Source organism: Vicugna pacos, chromosome 26 (assembly GCF_048564905.1).
Source record: "Vicugna pacos chromosome 26, VicPac4, whole genome shotgun sequence".
NCBI classification, from domain to species: domain Eukaryota; kingdom Metazoa; phylum Chordata; class Mammalia; order Artiodactyla; family Camelidae; genus Vicugna; species Vicugna pacos.
The window spans coordinates 19,075,092-19,100,538 of NC_133012.1; the positions used below are offsets into that span (position 1 = coordinate 19,075,092).

General features: G+C 43.9%; 1 protein-coding gene across 1 annotated transcript in view; it reads right to left on the minus strand.

Annotated features, from left to right (window-relative positions):
* TLR3 (toll like receptor 3) overlaps positions 1-25,447 on the minus strand; it is a 221,518-nt gene that overhangs the window by 20,992 nt on the left and 175,079 nt on the right. Inside the window, exon 4 of the mRNA XM_072950446.1 lies at positions 18,944-19,073. The gene's annotated coding sequence lies outside the window, so the exon portion shown is untranslated. The remainder of the gene's footprint in view (positions 1-18,943; positions 19,074-25,447) is intronic.

Sequence of the window (25,447 nt, forward strand, 5' to 3'; positions counted from 1 at the left end):
TCGCCCCCAGCCCCAGCTAGGGAGCCTTCCAATCTTCAGATCAGAACTATCTCCACTGAGATAGTTTATCTAAGGGGCGGTGAGGGACGCGCTCCTCTGCTGGTTTCCACTGTCGATCCCTTTTATAACTGGGAACCTCTCTACCCGCCCCCTCCTAAACACACACACACACACACACATACACAGTCTGTCAAACCACTGATGCCTCTGTCACTGATTCCGGGCTTTTTCTTTGGTCTTGAGGCTGGACAAGTACTCCGCTTGCAGCCTGCACCGTGCAGCCCAACATGTGTACAAACGTACACAGCAATCTTTACCTACGTAGGCGCTGTTTTACTGAGTGAGATGACATTTATTTGAAAGAAATAACAGCTTTGGGTTTTTTTGGTTGTCTTGTCTGGTTTTTGCCTGTTCACGTAGTTTCCCCTGCCGTCCTCACCACAGATCTGTGCTCCGCAGAGGGCGCTGGGGCCCTCGCTCCACGTAGTTGGCTCCATCTCCCTCAGAGCGTGTTCATCGCCCTTCAGAACCGCCTGCTCATTTCCCTGGGTACCTTCTAGGCTTTACAGCAGTCTGCACATCACAGCCAAGAAGCCAGTGATGAGCTGAATGCCGACTGTTCTGTTGGTTCATATAAGCCTGGGAATCCTCAGAAAATAGAAACAAAAGTTGACCAGCTGCTATTCCAAAGCCAGGTCATTTCAGATGCTAAAAATGATTAAAGAAGACAATTTAGCTGATAGAAGCAAACTTGAGCACTTCGTGAAGGGGGCAGTCTCTCTTTCCATGAGTCCAGAGAACTGTAAAATGGAGCAGAAGGCGGGAAGCTTTAATAGGGTAAAGAATAAGCAACATGGAGGAGAAAAACAGAAAATGAATAAGGAACAGGAAGTCAGCATAGAGCCCAGAGCCGCCTTGGTGTTTGGGGCTTGGCCACCTGGATGAACTGTGTTTCTGGAGAAGGGGAGCGTCTACAGGGACAGAGAAGCGTCTATAGGGACAGAGAGGTTATTATCTAAGTTTCAGTTGGCTGATGTGGCTCCTCAGGTGCAAGCGGCTGCATCTTGGGTCTGGAAATTAATTTCAACACAAGTCACGGCTGAAAATAACTCGAGGTGCTGGACTGACCAGGGCTTGACTGGAATTCAGATTGATAAAAAGCTCCGCCTCCCTGTGGCGGATTATAGGTTGGGGGAAATGGATGTGCCCAGTATCTTTTTTTTTTTTTTTAAAGTTTCCTGCCTCAGTGCCTTGCAGTCAAAAGAAAGGACTTGGTCACCAAGATGACTTCAGGTGTCATTTCATGGTCTCCATTTGCCTCCACAGGATTGTTCATTGACAAAGGAGACATGTAGTCACTGGCTACATTTAACTGTGTGACTGGGCAGCAGAATTACCCACACTGCACTCAGGTGGTAAAGAAAATGTGGCTTCTCAACTTCTCTGTAACTGATCACATCTCACAACGAGTGGCAATCTGCTGGGGTTGGTGGCGGTAGGGCAGGATGGTGAGTTAACCTGATTTTTTAAATTTAAATCCCCCTTCAGTAGATGCTCAGCTTCCAGACTAGCTCTCTCTCCTCCTTCCCACCGGTGCCCGACACCAAGGGAACAGATGCGGCTGTTCGCTCCCCTCCCTCAAAACTCCCCACATCCACCACATCCTCCCAGTAGAGCCGGGCAGGTCTCCAGTCCATGCTCTGCTCGGCACATGGTAACTTCTCTACCACCAAGGTGGAAGCGCTGGGACCCCAGCATCTTTACGTGCTTAAGAGATTCACAAAATTCTTCCCCACCCCTCCCCGACCTTCATCTCTCCATCTCCTTGCCTCTCACTTCCGCTTGCTCACACTTTTTTCTTTCCCATGCTCTTCTCCCCAAAGTCTAGCCTTTGGTCTTACTGTCTTGCTGCTCACAACAACAGAATTCAAATTCTATTGTCAAAGCATATTGCTGCAAGCAGGAATCCACTTTCCCCTGGAAGCACCCTATCACCCCAAAGGATGGGATGCCCAGGCATTGAGATTTGCCGGAAATGGAAAGATGTCTTCAAGGAAACAGTTGGAAAAAATACACTTCAAAAAACATGGCTCTTATCAGGAACCAGCTCTCCTGTGAGGGGCGATGAGCACAAGGAACTTTCTTTCCCCTCTCCTTCCCCTCCGTCATGGCTATCTTCATATTTCGTGTGGGGAAAAATGAGTCTGCAAGGATGCCTAAATTGTCCAGCTAAAATGACGCAGCTTTAGGAGGCGAAGTCATCGGGAAGAATGGCCATTGGAATGAGAAAACTAATGCAGAAAGCTGATCGTTATCATGAAGTTTGGAACAATTTTATTAACTTGCTGCTCACTTGTCTGTCTGTTCGTCCGTTGCTGGCTCTCCTTTGAAAGATGGAAGCCCGACAAATGAATCACTTGAAGGAGTCCGCCCCCATGCCAAGGCCAGGCTTCTCAGAGGCACCAGAACGTGTCCTCCCTCCCTGCGCGCCCAACAGAGCAAAGCAGGCCTCCTCCTTACTCTCCCACGTGGGCCAGAGTCCCTGCCCCACCCTGGAGGGGTGGGGCTGGGAGGCTGCGTCGTGGTGACCTTGTGACTGACCTTGACTTCGGTCCCTTCCTAGTGAAAGAAAAGGAAAGGCCAAGTGGGGGCTCCTGAGCTGAGCGGCGGGCGATACCAACCGAACTAGGAAGTTAAACACGCAGGCAGCGCCCAAAATTCTTCTCACTAAAACCCAGAACAGTCCCAGGGCCCTGGAACTCACATAACCTTCATTTCTTCTTCACGTAACCCTCCCTCTCTGGCTGTTATTCAAGGGCTTTGAATCCCTTCTCAGGCCTTGAGCCTCCTTTAAGCCGCAGGAAGAGAATGAAAAAAATGCACCCTAAGACCTAGGATTTCTTTTCCCTCCCGTCCTGTTGCCCGGGACGCGCGGCCAGAACGGCGAGCCGGCCCCGGCCCCGGCCCCGGGAATGCGCGCGCGGCGGCCCGGCGGCGCCCGGCCCTTCCCGACACGGCGCGCTCTCCTACCTGCCCAGGGGCCCGACGCGCTTCAGACCCGGCCTTTCCACTTCACTGCGGGCAGAGGGCTGTCACGTACATTTTAATCGCTCCGTGGGCATAAACGGCGCATTGACAGCAAGGGAACGAGGAGGGGGTCTGTCACCGTCATCCCAGTCTCCTCGCTGCTCTTGCCTCCGGGCGACGCTCAGAAAGTCGAATGTAAATGTTGTGCCTGTGACTCTAAGTAGTTTTCCATGGAAAGACGCGTCATTTGCTTTTATTTAATTCCCAGAGGGTCTGCTGATTTCTTCTCCCAGTGTTTACTGAGGGTCAGCTGTCTGCTGGGCACTGTGGTTTCCAGTGAGCCCACAGCAAAGGGCTAAGGGACAGGGTCCCTGCATGAGTGGAACTTATAAATGAATGGGGTAGAGGCAGACATTGAGCAAATAAAAACAAACAGATTTCCATGTGTATTTTTCTTTTCATTCTGAGGGGTCTGGCACTAGAAGGAAATAAAAAGGGTGATGGAAATATATCTAGTTGGGTGGAAGGTGCAGTAAATATTATGGACTGGCTCTTATGACTCCTATTCCAACCCACTCAGAGAATCCCTTCCTGAGCTATGGCTAGCATGCACATTTGAATTGCAGAAGCAGAAAAGCCAAAAAATTAATAATTCGAACAACAATCCCCAGACTCCCTCATCACTAGGGTCTGACTGAGGCTCCACAGAGGAAACAGGAGGTGCCAGGCAGTGGTCACTTGGGAGGAGGTGGGTTTTGTAGCCAGCCTGGTGGCAGAAGCATTGGATTCACCCAGATTGCTCTTTGCCTGATCTCCACGCTGTAGATGTGGAGATGCAGGTGGTGGCAGCGAGATTAGCACAGACACATCTGTGCTGTGTCCTTTCTCTCAGCTGCTGCTCCTGACAGCAGAGCTCCCGACAGCCTTGGCACCTGAGACATCCCCACCTCTTTCCCCAGCGGAACTACCCCAAGGCAATTCCTCCCATTTTAAAAACCGAGTTATAATTAAATGCAATATTATATTAGTTTCTAGTGTACAGCATAATGACTCGGTATTTTTATACGTTATGAAATGATTGCCTCAATGTCTAATTACCATCTATCACCACGCAAAGTTGTGCTCATATTGTTGGCCATGTTCCCTGTGCTGTACATTACATCCCCGTGGCTTAATTCTTTTATAGGTGGATGTTTGTACCTCTTCATCCCCGTCACCTATTGCGCCCATCCCCCCGCTCTGCCCCAGCAACCGCCCATTTGTTCTCTGAATTTATGAGTCTGTTTCTGTTTTGTTTTCTGTATTTGTTTGTTTTTTAATTCCACATATAAGCGAAAGAAATCATACAGCATTTGTTTCTCTCTGTCTGACTTATTTCACTTAGCATAGTACCTCCAGGTTCATTCATGTTGCTGCAAGTGGCAAGACTTACCACTCAATGTTAAAAAACAACCCAACTAAAAATGGGCAGAGGACCCAAACAAACTTTTCTCCAAAAAACACATACACATGGCCAGCAAGCACATGAGAAGTGATGCTCAACATTACTAATCATTAGGGAAATGTGCAACAAAACCATAATGAGATATCATCTCACACCTGTCAGAATGGCACTCATCAGAAAGAGAAGAAATCAGTGTTGGTGCGGATGTGGAGAAGAGCGCCCCCTCGTGCACTGTTGGTGGGAATGCAAATAGGCACAGCCACTACGGAAAACCAGTATGAGGGTCCCTCAAAAAACTAAAAATAGAATTACTATATGATCTAGCGAGTTCACTCTTGGGTATTTATTCAAAGAAAACAAAAGCACTAATTTGAAATGTTCATTCCAGGATTATATACAAGAGCCAGGATATGGAAGTAACCCAAGAACCCATTGACAGATGAATGAATAAAGTAGGTATGGAATATTACTTGGCCATAAAAAGAACATCCCTTCATTTTGTAGCCAGTGCAGGACTCTGCACCTGAGCATTTTCCAGCCCCTCCCCAGGGGCAGCAGATCTGCCTCAGCTCCTCCCCAAGAAGCAGAGCCTGTGTCAGGGACTGTTTCTTTCCTGTCCTGCCCCAGATCCTTCTCACATGTGCACAGCGGGAAAATGATGGGGAAGAGACGTGAGTGCACCATCTCCCTGTGTCTAAGGCTCCCAGGTGTTCTACATTCTCTCACTAGCCTGCCCTTGGCTTCTAAGACTTTGTGAAGATGTTAGCTGTTTTCTTCCAACTTGCTCTCACAGCAGCTCATCCTCCTCCCGTGCTCTGCCAAAGCTGAGACTTGTCACCCCTTTTCCCTCTGTGGGCTTGTCACTCTTCAGAGCTGAGTTCGCTTGGTTGCCTGACAACCTCAGCTTTCTGACGTGCTCAAGAAAATTTATGATTTTGTAGATTATCTGGCCTTTTCTCATCGCTAAAGTGGGGGTGACATCTTCTTGAAGCTACCCATGTCCTATGTGGACACAGAATTCTCTACTTCTGTTTAGAGGCCCAGCATTGGGGGTCTGGTGTACACGTCCCCCTCTGGCACATGATCAAGGTACTAGTGCTGCTAAAAGCTTCCGATGTGCAGCGTTTGTTAATTTACCACGCATTTATTAAGCACCAACTGCACATCACCATAGGCAGGGCTGAGGCTGCAAAGAGGAATAAGGCACAGTCTTTGTCCTGAAGTTCCACACAACCCAGAGGGAGCAAAGGCACATAAACAGCCACTGGAAAGGCGAGTGCTGAATGCCATAATAGGAGTGGAACGAAGCTCTACGGGAACACGGGCCCGAGGAAGCAGGACGCAGGGGAATGAGGACTTTTAATTATTTGAGTTACTGCTGAAATTCTGAGCAAGAGTTTTCCAGACGGAGAAGGTGAGCTGACAACCACAGAAACGTGTTCCTTTTCTGTGGATGTCTCCTTCACAAATAAGAATTCCATTTCCTGGCAGGGTTAGCCCTGATCCGAATTCTCTTTCTGAGGTCTAGTAGGTCATCCCCGTCTCAGCTGCAGTCCACGCTGTGCCCGAGTCCTCCTGGTGGACTCAGCACGTCTGCGTGGGCAGCAAGGTCCAGGTCGCCCCGACTAGTAACAGGGAATCTGGTAGATGGTTTTTGCTTAAAACCAGTATATATATATATATATATATATATATATATATATATATATATATATATATATGTATATAAATGTATGTATATATATATATTTTTCAAAAGCAGAAGTTTGAAGCCAATATCTAGGATGCTATCTGTCACACTTGCCCTCTTTATATTTTTCAGAACTCCTAGATTGGTTGTACCCCAGGTGGTGGATGTCTGGCTATTGGTTTTTTGGGACCACTGGGAGGAGGTGTCAGCATGGCTCTGAACAGAAAAGTGATGCCAGGCGGTTGCCAAAGCTCTCCTTTTTGGGCCTCTCTGAGCCCAGGACAATACATCAGTGCCCAGACAGGACTCGTGGAGCCAAGCAGGGACTGGCTAGAGTCAGGTGCCCGTGGAGAGCGTGTGATGCAGGCCAGCGTGATGCAGAATATTAGCAGAGCAGAAGATGTCAACTCCCAGGCACTTGAGCACAGCGATCAGTCTGTGGACAAATCCAAGACCAGAAACTGGTGACAGAGACAAGGACAGGAAGCTAGGCTCCAAGGTGGCCTCGGAAGGTGGGTGAGCAGGTGGGCAGAGTCTGTCTGAAGGCCTCCAGACTCAGCCCCCTGTTCTGTCTCCACCGGCATGTGCGCATGGTTTCTGAAAGCCACGCGCAGCAGAGACCCCCAGGCCATGCGTCCCCAGGGAGGAGAGCAGAGAGCAGACAAAGCACCGCCCGTGGGCACGAGTCCCCAGGCTCGCCAGGCTGCCGGATGAGCTTTAAAACATTCAACTTGATGACCAGACACGCTGAAAAGTAACTTTCAAAAATGAATAGTGAGGCATAAACGTTATGATTCTAAGAAATAGAGAAATTCTTTGGCGTTTGAAAAATTTCTTTTCTTTAACTACTGAGTAATGACACAAGCTGGAGAGAGAGAGTATCAGACTGTAGGAGATGAAAAATTGATGTAGAAAACTCTGCACTCTGGCAATGCACACACCGCCGGTCCTCGCTCCCGGGCATTTAAGGTTCCACCTGGCGGGGTGAGCTGAGCCCCACAGAGTGAAAATTAATTCCACGTGCAAATCAAACAGCTGGTTTGTTCTTGGCTGTTCAAAATCCCTTTGATCTCTTTTTCCGTGATTTTGAACTTTCAAGGAAGCATGAAGTGAAGTAAAATAGTTGTCACATTTGTCAGACACGATCTTAAGTATCTTAAGGGTCATTATAAAAGAACCCCCCAAATTAAGTAATTGTTCCCCATGTTAGAAATGTTTCTTCATACCCCATCTTCCCAGCACAGCGCATGAGAATATATGTTTCCTCTTGTTTTGTATTTGAATTTTCACTGAGAATGTTTTTCTGGTTGAGGCAGAAAAAAAAAATTACCACCACATTATATAATTTGAACCCAAGTGTCACCACCCAATTTTTAACCCTAATGTAGTGAAAAATCCCACATTCCAAGCAGTAATTTAAGATCATTCCCTTCCTTATATTTTAATGACCTGGAAGTGATTTCAAGCAAGATCATTTGGCAGTGATACTCGGTAAGAAACTATGCTCTCGGATTTAGGGTGAACTGTCCACTTTCCATTCCTTCCATACCGAGCATGTGTGTGCTTATAGTAATGGCTTTGCAAAGGCACTGTACTGTGCGGATGCTCTGAAAATGTGGGTTATACAGTTATTAAAGAAAATCCCTTTGGGTGAGTCATAAAAGGGTAAGGACTTATATCTCTCAAGTTTAAAGTTGTAATAACGTGTCTTCTTCATAATGAGACTTTCATTAGTAGGTCTAGAGGGGAAGTAACTGCATAGAATATAAATAATGTTTTTTTATTTATGTGTATATATACGTATGTGTGTATGTATTCATTATTATGTTGTACTTACAGGTGAAAATCCTAAAACACAGGATTGAATTAGAGAATTGTTTTCAATGATAACAGATAAACATACATTTTCCTCAATAATAATGCTTGTTCAGAAATTTATACTTTTAAACTGTTTTTATATGCTTTTACTTGATCCTCATCAGAAGTCTCTGAGGTGGTGAAAGCAACATTATTTCCTCATTTAACTGATGAAAAAGTACATACATATTTAATAGAGATAGAAACATCCTGAATTTGCTGTTAGAGAAGCTGAATTATGAATAAAATGGATACACAGCTCACTGCCCCAAAGGCTGGATCGGACCATGCAGTCGCCACTACCCAGACAAGTCAGACAAAACCAGGATTATTTGGGCCTGGATTTAATCCAGTAAATTGTATCAATTTTTCCCTCACTTTGGTAGCAGTGGATTTGCTCTGGGAGTTACTGACAACATCAGGCAGAAAAATAAAAACAAGTGTCTTGACTTCCAATTCTTGCTCTGACCACTAGAGGGAAGTATTGTTCTCTGCATATCTTGCCAGTCTCTGTTCTAAGACAAAAGATTAGAACCCTGCGATCAGTCTATCCCACACCTTCACAGGGTGCACCTTGCCGGTAAATGTCAAGGATGGGGCTTTGAATCCCCAGTTCTAGACAGTGTCTCATTTGCCAGCCCTAAGCACTAGCAGGTCATTGGCCTCTATACTAGGTGGTGCAGTTTGGGTGGAGGGAGGAGACAGTCTCTTTCCATGAACGGGTCTCTGCATCTGGGCTCCAACTAAGTCTTTAAAACCCAGAGGCCTCTTCCTAAGTGTTAAGTTACCAATGAGTAATTGTTATCTTAGGCAGATAGATTTGCAGCCTAATTCATTTCCTAGACAAAAGAAAACGGTGAATGGATTGCTTTAATCACACTAATAGGCATCAACAAATTATAAGGGGTGGGGGAGGAGGAGAGAAAAAAATCTCTGCCCCTGTGATTAACTACTCTATAAAAAATACTATATAAAACTACTACATAAAAACATATATTGCACTACCTTAAGTATAATGAACTTCCAGTGGTATTCAAAATGCTTCTGTCGGTGTGTAGGTGGAAAGATGTCTCTGGTGATTGCAAGACAATTGAGTGTTTCCAGGTGGATATAAAAATAGCCTGTGAAAGTTTTTACTGTGGATAGAAATGGTCCCTAACTCTGCCTGGCTTCATGGTCAGGATGGCTGGTGCTCGTTACAATGCAGAAGATGGTAACTACTGGTCCTTGAAACTTCTGCCACAAGATGAAGCCACACGTGGCCCCACACCCTGTCTTACAGGTGAAGTCTTCACTCCTGTTTGGAGTTTCAAGGTTTCTCCCTCCTCTGAACTGATCATCTATAGCCTTCTGGTGCTTACCTGCTGCTACTTTTTGTAGTAAGTCAATTTCTAGAAAGACTAGACTGATAATTCGTTTCAATTCAATAAAGATTTACTACAAATAACTCACACAGCAGCTGAGCTATGTCCTGAGATACATGGATGTGTGACGCTGGCTTCTCCAGAGCTAACCAGGCTATGAGTTCCTCCGACAGCCCGTTCACTACAATGAGATCTGTTTCACCAGTCAGTCCTTCCTGCAGACACGCGCTCTCCAGGCAGCCTCTCCTTGCAACGCCCAGTGCTTCACTCACTACTGCTGGGAATCCTTGAGATGGCTCACCAGCGCCCTCCCTGGGTCTGCCGTGCACACCCACCCTTGTTCATGTTTGTTACCCTCAAAGCCTCATGAGAGCCAGGCTTCCTTCTGTGCTACTGCCCGTGATACAGAAGAGGATGGTGCCAAGGGAGCCGTGTCCCAGGGAGCCCGAGCTGCCGATCCCCCGGGGACTTCAGTAAACCAGGACTGTCCTCTCCCACAAACCCTCTCTATATATACATCCCTGCAGATGCAGGTTGAGGGACCAGCCCATCAAAGCTAAACTCTCCTCCTCATCTCAATTCATCACCACATATCTGCGACAACCCCTGGCTCATTCTCATTCAGCCACAGACCTCCCCTCAGCAGTCACCTCCGTCACCTCTAAATTCCACCACGACCCTATGCCGAGTCTTCCCTAACAAGGGACAGAGAACAGAAGGTCCCCTTCCTCAGGAGATTCTCCTGCATGGCTCTGCCTGTTCCTGATACTCAGCAGAGTAAACTGAATGTCGCAAACACCGATGAAATGTTTGGAGAGAGGCATGATGGTGAGTGTGGGGATTTGCCTTACTTTTAGGGATCACCAAGCCTGTCATCAGGTTAATGATTATTCTGGCAAGTGCTAAGATAGGGGTCATGCAGTATTTTAACCCAGAATTCACTTGCTTGCGTGAACCGTACAGCAGAATCCATCTTTAATTACCAGTTTCCAGTGATTTCATGTTAATCAACCTTGTCTCCTTTTCTTCCTGCCTCACTTACAGTCACGAGCCCCCTCTCCGTCCTCTGCTTCATTTACCCCATTGCACTTACCACCCCCTGGCAGGACATTCATTTTTACTTCATTTGTTGCCAGCCACCCCCGCTCCCGCCAGCCCGCTGCCAATAGGAAGTAAGCTCCAGACAGGAGTTTTTGTCTATTTCGTTTGCTGCTGTAGCCTCAATGCCTGCACAGTGTCCAGCACATGATCAACACTCAGTAAACATGTGCTGGATAAACTGGTAAAGCAGCTCTTAATGCAGCATCTCCCCAGAGTGGGCAGTTAAGAAATGCTTGTGTTTTTTTTGTGTGTGTATGTGTGTTAACACAGCTATGTTGTGATCCGTTCAGGAAAACGGAAGGTCAAGGGCCACTTAGGGATAGATGGTGCCACAGGACCCTGAGGAAGCTCGCCGCCTGTTAAAATCTCCAGAAATGGTTCTTCTGTGGCAAAAGAAGCAAAGCATGCTTTGATACGAAGACTTTGGGATTGGAATCAGGGAAGGCCCGGAACTAGCCAAGCTTCTAAGATGATGAGTTCAGGGATTTCAGAACATTTTGCGCAGCAGGACTCTTCCAGCGGAGTCAGGCGTTTAAACTGAAGATACTTTACAAGTGCCGAGAAGCACCTAAGGGAAACTCCGTAGCAAAAAATCCGTCAATAACATGACAGTTTTGATCACCGAGGCTCCAGGTTACAGACCAGGGAGAGTGTTTGGTGGGAGAATACTTTTCCATATTAGCTCTTCCTAATATTCCCCTTTTTCCTTCCAAGTGGGGAGATGAGACATGAATTTTCCATTGTCTCAAGTGTTATTTGATACTGCAGAATGCAGGTGTACTAAATGTGTCTTTTTTTTTTCCTTTTTTCAGCTTTATTGAGACATAACTGACATAAAACATTACAAAAGTTTAAGGTGTACCATGTGGAGATTAGATGTGTGCATATATTGAAAAATGGTAGCACGTTAAGGCTAGTTAACACGTCCATCACCTCACATCATTGCTGTGGCTGTGGCTGTGGTGGCGAGAGCATTTGAGATCTACTGTCCCGGCAGCTTTCAAGTCTACAACACAGGATTGTCGACCACAGTCACCACGTTGCACACTGGATCCCCGGGCTTTTATCCTATAATTGGAAGTTTTTACCTTCTGTATTTCCTGTATTCTGGTGCTTTGCTGACGCAGGAGGGACTTGCCCTTCCAGGGTTAACCAGTCCCTAGAGATGATAAACGACTCACCCTCAGGCTCTCAACAGCCTCACCTTTCAGAAAGCCAGTCAGCCATCCCAGAGCCCACAACTCCAGCCACCTCCTCTGCCGGGTTCTCAGACTCAGGGTGACTCCCTGCACGAATTACCCAGAGGTCACCAGACCACCCAGGACGGCCCCTACGCCCCCGAGCCCACCGACATTACTCAGACTAGCCAGTCCTGAGACTGCTCACCTTGTCTCGCCAGCTCCCTCCCGGGAAAGCCACGGGAAAGGCTCTCGCCCACGTTTTCCTTTGCCACCCCTGCCTCCTGACCTACCTTAACGTGCCCCCGGGGGCCCTTCGTGGTGTGATGTGCCCCCTCTTCTTGGGGTCTGTGAGTAACAGACTATCTTTCCGTGGTAACCATTCCCTGATTGAGAGCTTGCCATACCTACATAATTATAAACCCTCTATTTTAAAACAGTAGAGAACAAAGTAACTTAAGTCCTGGTTTCTGAGGGTGTCTACAGCCATGGTCCTGGCATGTAACACACAACTCCTACATTAACAACAAATTAGGTTTGAAAGAGTGAAAACTGATTTGGGCAAGAGGGAAAGAGAAGAGCAACAGATGAGAAGAAAGACGTCGGACTCCGAAAGTGACCCCCAAAGTCTACATTTTCACTTGCCCCCCTTCCCCTCCCCTGGCTCAAGGTGAGTGAGGAGATTAACAGAGGTGAGGGCCAGGGTCGGGGAAGCAAGACGAAGACCAGTCTTCATTCTGCCTCCTCTCTGGATTCCAGTACATGCTGATCTTCAGACATCTCCCTCGTCCACACATAAGTTCTTGAAGCTGGGTGTTATTAATTTACAGATGAGAAAAATGTGGTTTACGGAGATGACGCCCACACGGTGATCAGCTTCATGGTGCTGAGTTACAACAGCTGTCACCTACCAGCCAGTTCCTACAGGCCAAGTGCAGTGACACTGTTTTATTTCATTCATTCAACCGCCTGGAAGAGCGCAGCTCAGAGACGGAGCACGAGGACTCGGACTCCAAGGAGCCTGGGCTCGAGTTCTGGTTCTGCTCGGCAGCGGCAGAATATATCATCCTTTTGGTAGGTCCTAAGTCAATTTCATCAAGATCTAATTTTTCACTTTAATCATTTTTTTTACATCTTGTCTTTAAAAGCAAGAGATACACAAAGGTTTCTGGGGGGTTTTTTTGTTGTTGTTTTTTAAATCAAATGTCCCTAAAGGCTTGTAATGTAAAAACAGCAGTCCCCAGCCTACTCTTAACCTTTCATCGACCTACTGTCCAGGGGCAAGCACTGGTTACTTTTTTAGGTGACACTCCCAAATAGAATGTAATATGTTATGCTGTTATTTTTGATTCATCCGTGTTAGACAATTTCTGTTACCTCACTGTTATGGACGATGAGGATTTCGCGGCCAGACTCGCTGTCTGATGCCATGCTACGCCTTTTGCATCACCAGCTCCACCTTCACAATATGAATCAATTACTTACTAATTGTATAAATGCTGTTCACATGCTTGTGACATGGTAGCTTTGGCTTATTGAAGAATAAGCATGTTCTATGATTACATTCCTTGTCTTGGAAAGTGTCCCTTTTTCTAAGAGTTACTTATAATCCATCTACCTTTTTTTTTTATCACCATGGTACTATAATCACTTTTATACTTTCACTGATGTGTTTTTCTGCCTCCTCTCTCTGGAATGCCGGTGCACGGGCGCCAGGATACATGGCTATAACACTGGCATCCAGTAGAGGCTTAATAAACCCTACTGAATGAATGAGAATCTGAGAAAGAACATTCTAGTGTGGAATTAACAAAGCTGTGACCAATCCCTGGCTGAGAAAGGTAGAAATGTGTGTGATCTCCTCGAGAGGACAGAGGAGGAGATGGGGCAGAGGCAGCGAGTGGGGCGGTTCCCTGCGTGGACGGCTGTATGGCTCTGTGAGCCCAAGGGAGTTGGGGAGGCTCCAGTGAGGAGGAACGGTGATAACCTTTAGCAGGGCTGGAGTGATATTTATTGCATACAGGTGAGCTGACGAGCTAGTGGGCGGGAAACACGGAAACCACTGAAAAACGATCTGCTTCCCGCTGTTCGTTTGTCTGAACCGCCCTGAATTAGATGTGCTAGGTTAATACCCGTGGTTTTGCCTGCAATGAATCAAATTTTGAATAATAAGAATACTTTAGAGGCAAGTGTTTAGATTAATTGATTTTTCTATTTAATGGGCTTGCCAGAAAATCCTTTTTAATGACTCCTTTGTTAAAAATAGTTTTTAAGTATTTAAGTAGACACCTTTCCTTAATAGTATAATATGCTGATGTTATTCATTCATATTTGGATAACGTGGTAGTATTTCATCAGCATTAACCTGAAGATTAACTGCAGCGAAATAATCCCATGTGGAAGAAAGAGCTCTGTCTTGAAGGTCTATGTTCCAGTCTTCATTTGATCTTATCCAGCCGAAGGTGACCTTTACTGAGTCACTTTATTTTAGTCTTTACTATTTTGCCTCTAAAGAAGAGGATGGGACTAAGTGATCTGACGGTCATTGGATCTTAATAGTTTTTTTTTTTTAATGGAGGTGCTGGGGATTGAACCCAGGACCTCAAGCATGTTAATTTAAGCATGTGGTCTGCCACTGAGCTATACCCACCCTCAGTCATCGGATTTTAATAGGCTATTATTCTGCAATAGTTTAGACACAGAATATGGGAGAGGAGAGGATTTTTACAGGCTGATCAAACCAAACATTCAGGAAATAGTGGATTTAAAATATACATTTTAAAATCCCTCTTACCATTTGATTATCATGATTTTTTAAACTTAAACGAAGAGCAAAATTTCTAGGTATTTGGTAAGCTTAATAATGTGCTTTCAGTTCAATTATGTGTTATTGATTATAGACAGCTACCTTCCGTACTCCCAGTGAGGGTGGAACTGTACGTCTGATCATGATCGGTGGTGAGCGATCCAATTAATAAAATTCCAGCCTCACAGTCTCAGGACTCTAGCTATCATTTGGTCGACTCCTTATATCTTTAGGTAGAAAAAGAATGGAGCTAAAAGTGTGTGGTGTGTGTGTGTGTGTGTGTGTGTGTATAAAAGAGAAGAAAATAAAAGACGATTCCTCCCCCCACCATTTTAAACTTTCAAATGAATCTAACCTACAGCTATCCAAATTAGTATATTGTCTGTTCCTAAATTCTCAAAAGAATGAACCTGTGGGAATCAAAGCAAAACTTGAAGACCATTAAGTTCTTGTATGTTACCAGTCTGTTGGATTCCCGTGGAACAGTCACACGTAAAGGAAGAGCAGTGAAAGTGTTGGTGAGTCTGTGTGGAACCTACGTCAACTTTGCAGATGGTGAAAATATTATCGGGGCTCAAAACCTGAACATCTAGTTAGTCATTCTCATGAACTCTGATAAAAACATCTTTTATCTCTTTTTAGCACAGCAGGCAGTTGATACCAGTTTCTTTGGTGGGAATAGGAAAGGAGGGAGTTGCCGGTTAATAAGGAAACAGAAAGTAAATCAAATTTCCTCATTGTTTGAAATTATTTTTTCTAAACGCCTGAGTTTCTTCCCTTAATAAAGAAAAGCTCATGATAAAATACGTGAGTGAGGGCCTGTCCTCTCCAGACAGCTTGGAAAGCGAGCTCCACACGAGACGCACATGCCCGGAGTGGTTCATCCCCAATGTGTCGTTCATTTCTGGGCTTGATGTTTGAAGTTACAGAATTTCGAAACTTCTTGCAGAATTTAATTCTCCCAAAAATGTCCCAAAAAGGAGATGCTCATTACGCTCTGACTCCTTTCTCTGCACGTACAACCCTGGAAAGTTAAACAGTAAAAGCTGAACAGGAAGACCAGGGTTTCTGGTAATGAAATTTAGGAAGGAGCATATAATCAACATCGCCTGCAATGTGGGAAAGAAATTTTCAGAAAGGATTTAACAGGGAAGTGACTTCCTTCTCACCACAGCTTAGGACCATCTATGTGTAATCGTGCCCTGCCACAGTTCACACGGAGAGAAGACATTTCTGGCTAACCAGCAGCTTTGAGAGACATTTAGTTTGTCACGGAAGGTGGCAGACCTACTTTGGTCAGTTTACCAACTGCAGAAGTGTGGGGCGAAGTCTGGGTATCTGTCCACTTTTTAGTTCTTCCGCCTTCACTCTGTGTAGGTGTCACGTTACACTTGCAAAATTCACACATCCGGTTAATTACAGCTTGTTAAGTGATTAGGGAGAAGTCCTTTCAAGATTGGGAGCGTAAACATTCTCTTCCACGTACAGCAGAGAGTATGTTTAAGGCTAGTTGGCAGTGACAGGAATGTAAAGAAAAGAAAGTACAGACTGTTCTGTTGGAGTAAAGAATGATATGATAGATAAAACACAGAAAGAAAGCTCATGATATATGTTCCCAAAGAATCAAAGTTACTGGAGGGGCATTTAATGTCAATCAGATGCATGGAAAACAGGAGAGTAGAATGTTAATCACAGAAAACAATGAGTTGTAAGATTGAAAACAGACAAATCCCATTCCCTTGTCAATGCATCAACAGGCAGGGGGCATTCTGAAGATGGTTTTAGAAAGAGCAGACCTCCTCAGAAGTGGCAGATGTGGTACTTCAAGTAGGCTTAAGGTAGGACCAACGCAGAGGCTGAGACTCTTCTGTAAGTGACATCCACAAAGACACGTCCTGCGGCACATGGATACGGGGCAAAACTGGGACTATAAACTGAGGGTGAGCAGAGTCTGAGCCAGGAGAAACAGTGAGGGGTCCTGCCCAAAACAGAATAGAGATAAACCTCTTAATCCTTTCCCCCTGATAGTTCAATAAAAATTCCGAGGGCGACTCCCCTTAGAACAGCTGAGGTCACATGACCGTCCTTAATGCCATCACTGTAGGCAGAAGTATGGGCTATGCCCCTGATCCAGACCAGGATTAACCCCCACGCCCGGAGCCTGGGGATGACAGTGGGAACGCCCAGCTCACAGGACTGAGAGGAAGGAGGAAAGCCATGGCTTGCCAAAAGAAAATCAGGACACTGTTATCAAAGGAAGGTGACTGAATGAGCAGCGAAGACAATAGATCTTTTCAACTCAAATCGAATCTTTCTTTCAATCATTGAGAAGAGATTCTGTTTAGGGTGTTTGGATTTGGGCTCACTTCACCCACAACTAACCATACTAATCTGCTACTGCAAACCTAATGGAAAACCCAAATGTCTCATAAATTACTCAGTAATATTTTGTTTTCTACAGTTATACATAAAGCAGATTTTGTAGGCCAAAGGCAATAGTATAATGCTATAAATAATACACTTAAAAGTCAATATATTTAATTGAAAATCTGAACATATTAACTGATCTGGAGAAAAAAAAGCAAAATATTTAGGATTTTTATGGGCATGAAGAAAAGTGGTTGAGAAACAGTTCCTAGAGTTTTATACATCAATGCAAATAAAACAGCTTTGTAAACTTTAAACACAAGCCATCCAAGGAACCTTTGGCATTAGAACGTGCCTTCAGTGCTTGACTGGGCTGGTGAATTGATGCTAAATGTAATTCAGCCCTAACGTGTCCAATGACCCAGATCTGAAACCTGACAGCTCCCACAATATTACTATAACCGAGGGAAAGTTCAGAGCATGAAATCTTCTGTTTGTGAGTGAAGAGTTTATCTGAATCCTTGTTTTTCTGACTCTAAGCAATAATGCTGTCAGCTCAGAGAATGTGGCTCCTAACATCTTAAAATCAGCAATAGTCATGGTCCCAAACAAGAGCGTGTTAAAGTTACTTTGCTGAGTTATAATCCAGTGTTCGTTCATTCCTCCTATGCCTCTTTGACACGTGAATAAGGGCTTGGTTTATGACCCGAACACAGAATAGAGCTAGTTGAAAGTAACGAAAATTTAGTGGACAAGCAATAACATTTGTGAACAGTATTTTTTTCTAAATCATTTGCAGAGCTGTGGACAATTTCTGACTCAAGTAAAGATTCAATAGTTTGAGATGAGTCAATATGTGAACATCTGGCAGAAAGTGATGTACAATTAAAATGTAAATTTATGTTCCATAAAAATTTTCAAGTTGCAAACACCATGGCTGTTAAAAATATTACAGGTCACTAATTTACAGTATGGGACTTAGAAAGTCCTACCTTGCTAGTAAATCAGGTGTTAGATGCCAAAACTTCTTCTACATGCAACAATTATACCAAGAGTAAGAAAGGGAACAGATTTGCTGAATGCCAAGCACTTCTCATCTCGTTTTGTCACCAACCCCATTACATAGATGAGGAAATCAAGGATCAGGAAGATTAAGAAAATTGTCTAAGGTCATACAGAAATGCGCTTACCTCACATAGACATGAACAGAGGTCCAGCTGGATTGCCAGGCTATGTCCTTTTTGCCACACCATGTCACACCAAGGTGACTTGAGCACCCCTTTCTTTTTGTCTTTTACAAAGAGAAAACTCAATTGCTGTATGCTGATTTTTTTTACCCTACACTTGTTACTTTTTCCATATATATATTTCCATAAATACTTAAGACTCATTCATTAAATCTTTTCATATGAGCATGCGTGGACATGCCTGTCTTACCATTCTGATCTAATTCTATAGAAGATATCACAGGGTCCAGCCTATTACAATTGACACATTATAATTCTAGGATATTTCAAGATATAATTTACTCTTGCCTTTTAATGAAGTCAATATACTGGTGATGTTTTTGAAGTTCATTTTACCTACAGATATTATTGGTAATTTGTTGCAAATAAATTCGAGTAGAATATGACACAAGTCTTACGATGTTCTGTCACATTTAAATGACCATTTTATGGGCAAGTTGATTGCCATTAGAGTTAATTTGGCTTAAACCAAATCTAACACTTCTATATTTGGTAAATTTTTTTTCTAACCAGTCAGTCCATCTGAAACTGCACCTCCTGTTAACTGGTCCTAAAAAGGGATGCCAAATTCAATGCTGCGGTATTTTTCATTTGTTCACTCTACAGTCTCTCTTACTTACAGTCTGGTCTCCTAATCTCCTTCCCTCCAAGTTGTGGCCATTTTGCAGAATTCAATTTCTGGCTCAAGCCCATGTTTTAGGGGAATGAGGTCACTCAAATAGCATTCACCAGATCTCTCCACCAAAGGACAATAACCAAGGACTGGATGGAAAATCTCACACAAAGCCAGATTAGAATTTGCACTAATGAGACTGTAGTATTGGTTACAACGATTGGTATCTCTCAAAGGCAGCATAGTTACCGCAAATGCTCCAACCATCTTTCCTCCTCTTCAAGCTCTCCTGGGCAGACCCAGTGACTCCAAGTCGAGAACTGGCCTTGTTTTTCAAGAGCTTCATTTTCTTTACCGCTTGAAGTGACCAGTGTGGGTTCTGAAAATTAAGGCATAGCATTAGAAAAAAGTGGAAGTCTCTGATGCCGACTACATTCCACGCAACCCATTGCTCCATATTATTTACTTTATTACAATTTTGGTACATTGTAGAGGGATTTCGCTGGAAAATAACTGAACTTGGAGACCTGGATTTTAATTCACCATTTACTTGCTACTCGGTTGTGCTTAAGTCTCTGAAGTCTCTGCGCTTTGCTTTCTTCATTGTTAAAAATTGGAAAAGAAATAATACTCATGCCTGCCAAACTTACCTGTGGCACGTGAGAGTACCACATAAACATATAAACAAAAAGACTTTCAAATGCAAGTTACTGTTATGTGTAATGTTAAATTAGAACATCAGCAAAAAAAACCTTCACCCTTCTAATGACAAAACCTGCAGTAACAACACCCACGGCGGCATGACCAGTAGGATGAACCAAATTAATCTTTCCTTGAGGGACGTATCAGAAAGAAGAACTAAACTGGTATGTTTTGTACACATCTGAACAGGCGTAACTCCCATGAAATTATGCTTTTCGTGGAAACTTTGACCATATTAATCTTGGCAGGGTTTGGGTAATATTTTTGGAACTCTGAAAGGACTCTTTCATTTTAATTCCCATGAAAGGCTTTATTTTTATATACTGTATTAGGGGAATCAAAAAAGGAAAAAAAAAAGCACCGTCATACTTCTGATAATATTTTATGGAAATAAAACAGCAAGATCAGAAGGGCACCCTCGGATGTCACCTTTACCAGGACTATAATCTATGTATGAAAGTCAGCCTTTCAGCCTTCATTTATTAATTGTTCATGTCACACTTAGTAATTTCACAAATTCATGTTTGTGCAGTACATTCCTAAGCTGGCATTTTCACCTTCAAACTGTTTTGATGCCAAGTAATTTTCTCTTAGCACGACAGCGAGCCAGACCCCCTCTCCCCCAGCTGTTTTCTACTTCTAAAATGCCTAACTTCTGCAAAGCACACGGGCTTTTCCAGGCTACCGAGGCAGTGACCTAGTCTGAATGCTACACCGGCTTGCTCGCTCCAAGAGTTAATTGACTTCCAGGCTGGAAAATGTGCCCCAGAGAAGCTAAAGGAGAAGCAGCATCTTGCTGTCTTTGATTACTCTGCACTTATTATTCCGCTCACGTGGCGATTTCAGGAGGCAGTTGGAGCTTCTTTTGTTCCTAACAGTAGCAATGGAGCTGGGAGCGTTGAAGGATGAAGTATCAGAGCCGAGCTCGGCACCCTCAGAATATGGTGAAATCGCCAAGTCATCCCTGCTCCGCGAAAACTGCCTCTGAGGGGTTTTGCCAAAACGAGGCTCTCTGACAGTAGGAGACTGTCAAGGCTCCAATTAGTAAGTCCCTAAGCCCCAAAGTTAATTATGTGCGTAATGAAAGGTGCTGGGGAACTCTCATTCTGGGGGAAAAGGACGAATCAGATCAGCCATCAGCACCACTGGGTGTGCAGAGGGATTAGAATCCACCACGAAAAGAAAGGTTTGTGCTCCCTACTAAGATGGAATTAAGAACGATTTAATGACTATTACTGTTGGATAAGTTCTGGTAACTTTTTGAAAGCAATGAGAGTCAGCAGAGCACAGTGGATGCTGACTCCTCTTAAAATAGCCCCTCAGCTCTTCTGCACTATGAGGGAAAATATAAAATATGCTTAAGGTATTAGGGAAAAGAGAAGGGTAAAGCATGATTTTTCTTTGGTAGGAAAAAACCAGGATTCTCTTACTGATGTAATAATAAAGATTTTTATTATTAAATAGTTGAGAGTAATGTCAACTCCCCCCACCCCCGCAAGAAAAGAGGAAGTCATCTATCAAAGACAGACCGCCTATCAAAACATCACAACGCTAAGTATAAGCATGAAAAATAATGGTGGAAGATCACATATGACAGTAAGTTAGGGCCTGAGACACTTCCAAACCAAGATGAAATGAACTGGTGTTTATAAATCCAGGTAGATTCCATCATAGAGAACTCACAGAAGTCTAGGAACATGGAAGAATTTCACCCTTAAATTGCAAATGAGGGAGTAATTCCTCTTAAGGAAGACTGCTGTTTTGGGGGAGGCTGCTGGAAATCCATCAGAATCTCTCCTGCATTTTCCCACAGCCCTGGAGTTGCTGCTGGGCCCGTAACTGCCCAATCAGACCCCACATTTCCAAGTCTTACTTGCGTATAGGTTTGACCACGCAACGCGGTTCTCATCCACACAATGTGGATGACGTGACTACCACTTGGGCTTGGTCTAAAAAAATATCGGCCAAGCCTGCTTCCCTACTTCTCTTCCCTTCAGGCTAAATCACAGAGGAATCATTGAACGAATGAGGACAGCATCCTGTAGAACGAGGTGAAAGAAACTGGAAGGAACCTCGCTCCCGAAAGGCCCTCCTGGAGCTCAGAGAGGAGTCACACTGCTGCTCCAGACCATGCACCTTAGTCCTGTCACAAGAGACAGAAACAGACTTTTCAACTTTAAAAATACTTGAACTTGAAACAGAGCGAACATAGTCCTAATTTGCTTAGGACAGCCCTGTCTTTGCCTGTGGCTTTGGCGTAACTATAAATGGGTTTCTCTTTCACTGCATCGAAATAAATTACGTGATAGCTGCTTTGTATTAGTAGCTCAGCTCCTCTACAACGGACACAGGAACTGGCACCTGGAATTGGATGCTAACGTGAAAGGATCTAAAATAGGTGTGATTAGCGGTCACGTGATAGGAGGTGAGGGCATGAGTATACCAGGTTAGAAGACTGGATATGGTCTGGTAAAATGCTGGATAAAATTACCTGCTGTGATAGCTGGATAGGCAGGCCATGTACACCTATCAGATCTGCAGCCAGAGCGCCAGAATGTTCATTTTGCATTGGTCAGTCCGTGCTGCTTTTAGCAAGGCATTATAAGAACGAAATAAACACAGGCAAGAATTGGCAAATTTAAAAGCAGAGATGAAGTAAAACAGATGAGGTTGGAAATAACCTCCTGCTTCCATACTTCAAATAGTTGTAGATTCATAACTTGTTTCTCAGAACCTTTCTCAAAGACTTAACATTAAGTCAAAGCAAAAAAAAAAAAAAAGATCAGATGAAGAGTGTTGCCTTTACACATAAACTCACTGTTTCAAATGTCATCAAAATAGGCACCTTTAAAAAAATGGAAGAGAAGAATGGATCCCAGAAGCCAGAAGAGGGTTTTATGTATGGTGACTGGAACCTGCAACTGATGGGAAGAAATAAAACCACATAGAAGCCTGCTGAATTTTTTAAATCGCAAACCTGGCTTACAAATGCTTGTGACAACTTCAACCCCAAGCAAGCGTCTACTCCGTATCTACTTCAGGTATGAACGTGGAAACAATGAACAAGGAAGACCCTCCCCGAATGGCATGGCCAGGGGCCAAGGAAGAGGACCTAGAGTCACTCTGTGAGAAACAGAACCAGAGGCGACAGGATGAAGTAGCCAAGGACTCATTAGACTGTCAGGATAGAGAATTTGCAGGGCGCCTGCCCAGCTAAGAACCATCAGTAAATCTGCGTTTTGCTCCTCCCCTTTCCAAACCAAAGTCTTTATTGCAGGAATGCTGTTTGTGCTCCACCCCTGTGTGGGTGTGTGGATGGGAATGGGCCCCAGGGAACTGGCCTTTTAGTTTATAGGTCATTGGATACTGAGCAGCCACCTGTGGACCAGATCAAAGAGACTGCCCCTTGCCTGGAGAACCTAGATCTTGAGCAGGGTCCAGGACAGGTGGGACTTTGAGGAGTCCCCTGGGAGAATGGATGGCTGTGTCGTGTGAATAGGAAAAGCACACACAAATATTTGGATGATGCTTGGAAGAATCTGAGGGGGACATAGCTAGCTATACACCAAGATTTGTTCCACATTTTTCTTTAAAAATTATACCATATCTTGGCTTGTGGCCATGCTTATATGGTGACATTTCTGAGCCTCCTTCCCAGATAGTGGTGGCTTTGTGACTAAGTTCCACCTGTGGAATTTGAGTGGAAGTGACATTTGCCTCTGGATCAGGCTTTAAAACATGGAGCCTGTGTTCTCTCTCTCTTCACTCACACTGGTGCACACAGGTGACTTAACCCCAGCCCCAGTCATGGAGAAAGGATTCTCTGAAGCTTGTTCCTTGCTGGGCTGCATTGTTCACTAAGGATTGTTACATAAGAGAGAAGTAAACTGAAAGGTCCGTCCGTCTGTCAGGTAGAGCAGTGTGCAGTGAGCACCGACAAGGCGTCGATGCCGCGCTGCACTCCCAGACCCAGCTGTCTGGACCACCGGCCAGTCAGTGATTCTGTACACGGAGCCTTTGCCTGTATCCACGGCTTCCTGACAAGTTTGCAGTCTCCCCATCCACACCAGTGCTGAACATCACACAGAATATGAGCGATGGAACCGGAAATGGAACCCATGACTGTCTTGACTCTAGAACTGTTTATCTTTCTATTTATAGATGCTTAATTTTGTACCTATTTTTCAAACATACTAAAATCTCTCAGGAAGCTAAGGGATTTAAAAAAAAAACAGAACAGACATGTTTATTTTGCCTTTCCTATTGGATGTTAAAATTATTTTGCCCATATTTTGATAACTTGAGTTTTTGATATAAATAAATAAAAGTACAGTATACTCAATGCCAACTTAAATTCATAGGCTTAAGTTCTGGGAATTTTCCATATACTTCAAGCTGTAATTGAATTTTTAGTAAAGCAATATTTTAGGCAAGTATTAGAACTCTAAGATTCCATGACTGCAGTGAATGGTGGGCAGAATGTGTCATTTCATCTTCTCATATGTTAAACTTTGAAAAGAAGCAGGCATTAATAACTTTAAAGAAAAACATACTTCAGAAGGAATATTCTTTGGTTCATCTTGGTAAAATCTACCTGGTCACCTAAAATCTTATACACGTTTTTTATACACATTATTTCTTATACACATTTAAGAAGGGAAAAGCGGGAAAAAGGCAGGTTTTTTTTTTATGTTGTCAGTATGCTAATCTGAAGATTATATCACTTTTCATAATTAGTATTGCTTAATGTTGGTTCTTATTTTATCTTTTGGGATCATGGATGTCTTGTAAGTAATGCTGAATAAACTACTCAAGAAACAAGATGCCTTCTCTTAGAAATTCTCATTGCCATAAGGGAAGTTGGGGAAATCACTCCTGTAGATTTTCATTTCATCTAAAACACGATGCTGCCTGTGTCCAGCCTGGTTCTTGCTGCCTTCCGGATTTGCTTCCCAGGCAGTTGTTTGTTACCTCTTTACACGGCATGTCTGTGTCTGAATTGTCCGTGATGGTTTCTAACTACGAAGGGTGGCTGTACGGCAACATTTCATTACTCCCTCGTGTATCTTCTGAGCTGCTGCCTGGCTTTGGATGGCATCAAATTAGGCATTTCTAGGTGGAGGGCCAGGGCCACGAGAAAAAGGGAGTGGGCTTCTGTTTCTTCACCTACAATGGATGTGTAAAATCCACTTTAAAATATAAAAGCTTTGTCTATTGTCAAGGCTAAATTAATTTGGTTCCATTCCATTTGTCCCAATACCCACATCTGATGCCCTGCCTCCTTGGCAAATTCTCAAGTCAATTTGTTCCTATTGTAAATACCAATGTCAACAATGAATAGTGAACTCCAAAGAAATCAACTACTTGTATCTACCTAAAGCTAGGGGCTAATATTGAGAGAAACAACTTCTACCACGACTTTATTAAGAATAAATATAAAAATTCACATTTTCCTTTCTCTAAGTTTTTTTTTTCAGGTGCCTTGTTGATTACATAATCAGGAACAGCTGATCTTTCTGGTTATTTCCACTCAGTCATTAACCCACTATTAAATAGTTGCTAAGCAGTGGTTGTGCACCAGGCCCTAAGCCAGCCCTGGGATGGAGGGGTGAACAAAACAGACACCATCCCTGTCTTCCCAGACCTTACAAGTCTAGTTGCGGAGTCAGATGCTAACAAGAAGTGCAGCAAGAAACATTATTTTATTTGTGATTCTAACTGAAAAAACAATGGCTATGAAAGATAACTAACGTTGCATAATAAAGATACGGAGGAAACCATTCCTACATTAAACCTGTTGTCTGTTCCCAGAAAGAAACTGCAGACAGACGTTCCTAACCCTTGCTGAAGGACAGGCTTCATGGATTCTTTCAGAAAAAATAATTTTACTCTAAAAATTAGCAGAATGACCTGCAATTGATTCATTGAGATTAAATTCGATTCGATTCAACTCAATTCAATTAAACTGAAGAAACCTTCTTTGAGGATTGTATTAGTGTGGAAAGAAGTGATCCTTTCTCTTGGTGCCCTCAGCGCTCCCTCCCCTTCCCA